A 7184-nucleotide genomic window follows, 5' to 3' on the forward strand; every position below is an offset into this window, starting at 1 on the left:
AAGTAGGTCAAGGCTTCTCCGCATTTAGCAGACACTAGTGCTTGTCCATATCAGTAAATATTAAAGCTGATAGATAATCAAAAGTGTGATATCTTTCTTTAGTATAAGAAAATATTATCAGGGGGCTAACATTCTATTTTTATCTTAGTCAAAGAAATGGAACTATATAACTTTATTGCTTATGAATTTATAGATGAGTATTTTGTACATTTAAATTAAGGTACTTTATTTTGCATTTACTTGGACAATGAGTAATAGTTAAACACATTCAACTCATTAATTATCAGTGAAGTCTGTTCAAATACAGCCTGTGATTAAGTTCATGAAATCTTCAGGGGTTTGAAGCAATATTTAAAATTCTCATAGAACAAAATGGAAGAATGTGCAAGAAGGAATAATACTTGAATTCAAGACTAGAGGTATCTGGGGAAAACTGTAAGTCTTTGGTTTATTTTGAGATTGAAGGTTATGAATATCTTCCATTATTCTGGGACATAATAATACTCAGTTGGACAAACATAATAAAATGTGTAAGTAAAATTAAGTGATGGTGCTACTATTCCTTCCAATAATAGCAACTCTAATATCTAGGATACATGCCATGTTTCTTTAATGAAGAAGAAAAATGAAAAAACCTCTGAAGCAGGCCAATACTATTAATACAATGAATTATTTTTAAAAATTCACCTCACTAATATCAGTGAATGATTTTAGCAACTACTTGCAGGATAATGAAAACTTGCTGCTATCAGTTAGTGGAGAGAGGCATGGGCTTGAAGGAGTTCATCCCGGGAAAGAAGATTGCAACCTGAAGCCTGAAATCTTTCATATCCTTCCAAATGTGCCACCTGCCTCCTTAAAGTTTGAGAAGAGAGCTATAGTGATACCTATATGAAACTGGAATTTTTCCTTGACGAGGATGTCATCTGTATCTAATCCTGGAACCATTAAGAACCTGATTCCCTAGAGTTCATGCTGTTATGCCCAGTCAACAGCAAAATCCAATCCTTCAAAATAGGGAACATTGAGTCTGGAGCAGTTGCTCTACCATTTCCAGGGCACTGACTGGTAACCCTGCTCTGAAAGCCATTCATGCCCTAGAAATGCTTGACATTGGCTTTACATCCATGATCCTGCCTCAATTTCTGGTTTGGATGTAGGACTCCCTGAACCCATGTCTCTGAGTGTTTGCAATGGGCACATCTGGCATCCCTTCTGCAGTCTCTAATTTAGACTCTAGTTGTGTCTCAAGTACCCTGGCTCTGTCCTTAGGCCTATCAAAACTTTATGTCTGTCTGTATTCTTCCCTGGTAAAGGAACTTCCTCCAACCCCTAACCAACCACCTGCCATTTGACATCAACATTCTAATCTGAATCATGGGTTCTACATCTGCTATTTGCTCTGTGCCACCCTCTTGTTCACAAGAAGAGCAACCCTACCTGGAATGCGGGTTGACCTTTTGTGTCTGAAAGCACTCCTTCTGATGCATTCATTTTCCTGATCTCTTTCTCTTTGGTAAAATGAAAATTAAATGTATAAGATTTATTAAAGGTGGTGGCAGTGATAGGCGAGGAGGAGGAAGAGGAAAAAATCATACAGAAGGAGATTGCTTTCAATGTCACTAACATAATAATTCATAATTCATGTGAAATGGCTAACACCTCTTCCTAAAATGGAAGCTCATGGAAGAGTCCATTTTTCTCTTATCAACTCAGACACCACCTCCTCTTCCCCAAATAAGTGACTATTACATCAGAAAGAGTTTTGAAATGTCCCTTTCTAAACTAAAATATCAAGAAGCCAGATTTGACTATATATATATACACACACACACATACACACATATAGTGCTTCTATGTGTATATCTGTATCTAACTATATCTATCTACATGCACATATCTGTATGATATGGATATATCATGTAGAGATCTATTAATCTATATATAGTCCTTTGCAGCATATATTTTACATATATATATTTTACATCCCTGCAATATATACATTGTATATATTGCAAAGAGCACAGAGGTCAAGTGCACTAAACTATGTGTGTGTGTACATGTGTGTGTGTGAGAGAGAGAAAGATGTTCCAACAGTTCTGTGAGCTGTTATAACAAATTATTGAACCTGGGGGGAGAATTATGGGAACCCCTGATTTGTAGCTAAGTTGGACAGAAGTGTAGATACCCTGGACAATGGAATTGATGTATGATTAATTCCATTTTCCCTTAGTCAGATTCCCAAGCCTGGGGGGAGGATTATGGGAACCCCTGATTTGTAGCTAAGTTGGACAGAAGTGTGGATACCCTGGACAACCAGTACTTGTGACTGGCAGTAGGGCAGTCTTCTGGGACTGAAACCTTAACCTATGAGATCTGTCTTAACTATGCGTAGTCAGTGTCAGAATTGAATTAAGCTATAGGACACTCAATTTGTGTCTGGAAAGTTAGAGAACTGGTTGGTACAAGAAGAAAAATTCCCATGCCTTTGGTATCAAAAGTGTTGTGAGCAGAGAAACAGTTTTCTTTTAAATATAAGAACTTGCCAAACAGGCATGGTGGTTCATGTCTGTAATCCCAGCCATTTGGGAGGTTGACGCGGGAGGATTGCTGAGCCCAGGAGTTTGAGATCAGCTTGGGCAACATAGCAAAATCCCATTTCTACAAAAAAACACAAAAATTAACCAGGGATGGTGGCATGCTCCTATAGTCCCAACTACTTGGTGAACTGAGGCAGGAGGATCACTTGAGCCCAAGAGTCTGAGGCTGCAGTGAGCTATGATCATACCACTACAGTTCAAACTGGATGACAAAGTGAAAGACCCTGTCTCTTGAAAAAAAAAAAAAAAAAAAGAAAAGAAAAAGGAAAAAAAGAATATACTTTAAAACATGTATAGTTTTTATCCTTTAGTATAGATTTCAGTCATTCACAAATTCTGCTGTTGTCTGTAAATCCTCTGGGCAAGTGACTGAATTTTATGGAGACTACATCACTAGTATAGTCTTTAGTCCTGATTTTGATGTTCAAGTTGGGCTAAACCAGGGTAAATAGCCCCTATATAGTATTCTGTCTTAATAAGACTTATTTGCTGGGTATGCTGCAAGTTACAGAAAGATAACATATTTCAAAGACTGAAAGAATCACCTGTATTATGAGTACACTATTTGCAATAACTAAAACTAGACATTCTGAACTGAAAGCTTAAAAGCATGGTGGATTCTTCAGGTGGTACATCGAAACTAGAGCAAATGAAGGAGATGATGACAATAGATCCCATAAACTGATGAATATGCTCTATGACAAAATTTAAACAAGATTTAAAATGTTAATTATAAAATCTATGATGGTTGATAGTGAAATGAATTACTTTTCTATTATGAAGGAGATACACAAAAACACCAAATCACTGTAAGAAAAAGAGATTCCCTTATTGAATAAAGCTAAGTGTGAGATGTATGGGGAGTCATGAAGTCAAGATCCTGACTCTGAGTGTAAAGAAATAGAAGCATAAGCTACTAACACAGCATTCCAGAGGATATGCTCTTGCTTCTCAAATGCTTACCTCAAGTTATTGAAGGAATCATGTTTGCTTTATATACGTATCTATTTCTTATGTGCATAATTAAGAATTTGTTAAAGAAATCTAGAGCTGACAAATGCCATAAAGAAGTTACCTAAATTCTTTTTCTTTGGGATAAAAATATCTCTAGGCTGCTGCTGGTGCTGGGGCCCGAGGAGGTCTGCACTGGAGGAGGGCCGCAGGAACTGAGCAAGTGACAGACGCACCACCCGTCAATGCTACAACCTTGTAGGGCCTCCATGGACCCTCTACGTGAGTGTAGAATGAGCCAAGCAGACTCAAACACAGCAGCTATTCCACATGCAGTGGAAGATATTCAAGGAGACGACAGATGGATATCTCAGCACAACAGATTTGTCCTGGATGGTAAAGACAAAAAGCCTAATGTTCTGTTTGTTGGAGACCCCGTGGTGCAGTTAATGCAGCAACATGAGATATGGCGAGAGCTTTTTTCCCCATTTCACGCACTGAATTTTGGAACTGAGGAAGATACAAGACATGTTTTATAGAAACTAAAGAGTAGAGAACTGGAGAATATTAAACCTAAGGTCATTGTTGTCTGGGTAGGAACAAGCAACCATGAAAATACAGCAGTAGAGTTAGAAGGTGGGATCAAGGCCATCATTCACTCTATCAATTTATCAATATAAGGCAACCACAAGGCAAAATTCTTGTATTGGAAGTGTTACCTTGAGGTAAGAAGCCCAACCCTTTGAGGCAAAAGGTGAACTAGCTTCTCAAGGTTTCCTTGCTGAAGCTTGCCCATGTGTAGGTCCTGCATACAGACAGGGGCTTCATGCACCCTGACAGTGCCATCTCCTGCCATGAGATATTTGATTTTCTGCATCTTACAGGAGAGGGCTATGCAAAGATCTGCAGAGCCCTCTATGAACTGATTGTGCAGCAGATGGAGGAAACACCCAAGGAGAAACAAACCACCATTGCCTGACTGGCTCCCATCAGTGTTAATCTCTTCCCAGCTTCCTCGATCAGTTATGTCATTGGTACTACAGAATTCATCTCTTTCTCAAGGCACGTTGCATTGCAGAATGTTCCTGGATGTTCGGATCTAGTGTTTGAAAGGGTAGAGGGATTTACACTGGTCCTGCACGTAGAAGGTTTATTAGACACAGGAGAAAAATTAGCCTAGGAAGATTGTTGTTTAAATTTATATGAAACCAGAAGGAGACTTTTTAGTTGTATGTGTGATGCATTTGTTGACTTATCACTGTTTTTTCTAGGACAATATCAAGTCCAAGTACTGAACAATATGCAGCTTTATTTCTTGGCCTCGCTTTCTATGGGTTATATCATATATGATAATTATCAGAATCACACCTACTTGGCTTAAAAACAGATTTTTATTCTCATTTTTAAAGATCATAATTTAGCCTTTTTTCTTATTTTGCTTCATTCATATGTATCCTCAATATTTTCTTAACATGTAGCAACAGATTGAACATGCTTGCTATTCAAACATGAGAGATACTATAGTTACAAGGGAATTTGTTCCACTTTCTTAATCCTTCCTGTGCTTAGCAGTGAAAAACAAATTTTGCCCCATGCAGGGAATCGTTTGGAAGGTTTTTTGTTTCTATTTGTTTGTTTTTTGTTTAGACGGAGTCTCATTCTGTCGCCCAGGCTGTAGTGCAACAGCATGATCTCAGCTCACTGCAACCTCTGCCTCCTTGGTTCAGGCGATTCTCCTGCCTCGGCCTCCGGAATAGCTAGGATTACAGGCACCCACCACCATGCCTGGCTAATTTTTTTGTGTTTTTAGTAGAGACAGGGTTTCACTATGTTGGTCAGGCTGGTCTCAAACTCCTGACCTCATGTGATCCACCCACTCAGCCTCCCAAAGTGCTGGGATTACAGGCGTGAGCCATTGCACCCAGCTGGAAGGTATCATTTTTATGTTGCTAAATATCATGTCTTTTTTTTGTTGTTGTTGTTGAGGTAAACCATTTTATTATGGAATGCACATTGGCAAATTGAATTCAACCACGGTTATGCTCTTTGGCATTAAACTGTTTTAGTACTACCCACCTCCACAGGTATTTGAGAATGGTGAAAATCTCATAGTAACATTGTATTGAAGGGAGGGACTGTCTTTGGATTTTTTTGTTTGTTTGTTTTATTTATTTATTTATTTGTTTTTATTATACTTTAAGTTCTAGGGTACATGTCATGACGTTTATATCATGTATAACTCCCCAATGCAATCCCTCCCTCCTCCCCCCTCCCCATGATAGGCCCCAGTGTGTGATGTTCCCCTTCCCGAGTCCAAGTGATCTCATTGTTCAGTTCCCACCTATGAGTGAGAACATGCGGTGTTTGGTTTTCTCTTCTTGTGATAGTTTGCTAAGAATGATGGTTTCCAGCTGCATCCATGTCCCTACAAAGGACGCAAACTCATCCTTTTTGATGGCTGCATAGTATTCCATGGTGTATATGTGCCACATTTTCTTAATCCAGTCTGTCACAGATGGACATTTGGGTTGATTCCAAGTCTTTGCTATTGTGAATAGTGCCGCAATAAACATACGTGTGCATGTGTCTTTGTAGTAGAGTAATTTATAATCCTTTGGGTATATACCCAGTAGTGGGATGGCTGGGTCATATGGTACATCTAGTTCTAGATCCTTGAGGAATCGCCATACTGTTTTCCATAATGGTTGAACTAGTTTACAATCCCACCAACAGTGTAAAAGTGTTCCTATTTCTCCACATCCTCTCCAACACCTGTTGTTTCCTGACTTCTTAATGATTGCCATTCTAACTGGTGTGAGATGGTATCTCATTGTGGTTTTGATTTGCATTTCTCTGATGGCCAGTGATGATGAGCATTTTTTCATGTGTCTGTTGGCTGTATGGATGTCTTCCTTTGAGAAATGTCTGTTCATATCCTTTCCCCACTTTTTGATGGGGTTGTTTGTTTTTTTCCTGTATATTTGTTTGAGTTCTTTGTAGATTCTGGATATTAGCCCTTTGTCAGATGAGTAGGTTGCAAAAATTTTCTCCCATTCTGTAGGTTGTCTGTTCACTCTGATGGTAGTTTCTTTAGCTGTGCAAAAGCTCTTTAGTTTAATTAGATCCCATGTGTCAATTTTTGCTTTTGCTGCCGTTGCTTTTGGTGTTTTAGACGTGAAGTCCTTGCCCATGCCTATGTCCTGAATGGTACTACCTAGATTTTCTTCTAGGGTTTTTATGGTATTAGGTCTAACATTTAAGTCTCTAATCCATCTTGAATTATTTTCGTATAAGGGGTAAGGAAAGGATCCAGTTTCAGCTTTCTACTTATGGCTAGCCAATTTTCCCAGCACCATTTATTAAATAGGGAATCCTTTCCCCATTTCTTGTTTCTCTCAGGTTTGTCAAAGATCAGATGGCTGTAGATGTGTGGTATTATTTCTGAGGACTCTGTTTTGTTCCATTGGTCTATATCTCTGTTGTGGTACCAGTACCATGCTGTTTTGGTTACTGTAGCCTTGTAGTATAGTTTGAAGTCAGGTAGCATGATGCCTCCAGCTTTGTCCTTTTGACTTAGGATTGTCTTGGCAATGCGGGCTCTTTTTTGGTTCCATATGAACTTTAAAGCCGTTT

At 38.8% G+C, this 7184-nt stretch overlaps 1 pseudogene; it reads left to right on the forward strand.

Annotated features, from left to right (window-relative positions):
- Nucleotides 1-3844: 3844 nt before the first annotated feature.
- Nucleotides 3845-4530, forward strand: LOC117090982 (annotated as a pseudogene).
- Nucleotides 4531-7184: the final 2654 nt, after the last annotated feature.

The sequence above is a fragment of the Trachypithecus francoisi genome, unplaced genomic scaffold, assembly GCF_009764315.1.
Source record: "Trachypithecus francoisi isolate TF-2019V2 unplaced genomic scaffold, Tfra_2.0 Lachesis_group11, whole genome shotgun sequence".
In the NCBI taxonomy this organism is placed as follows: domain Eukaryota; kingdom Metazoa; phylum Chordata; class Mammalia; order Primates; family Cercopithecidae; genus Trachypithecus; species Trachypithecus francoisi.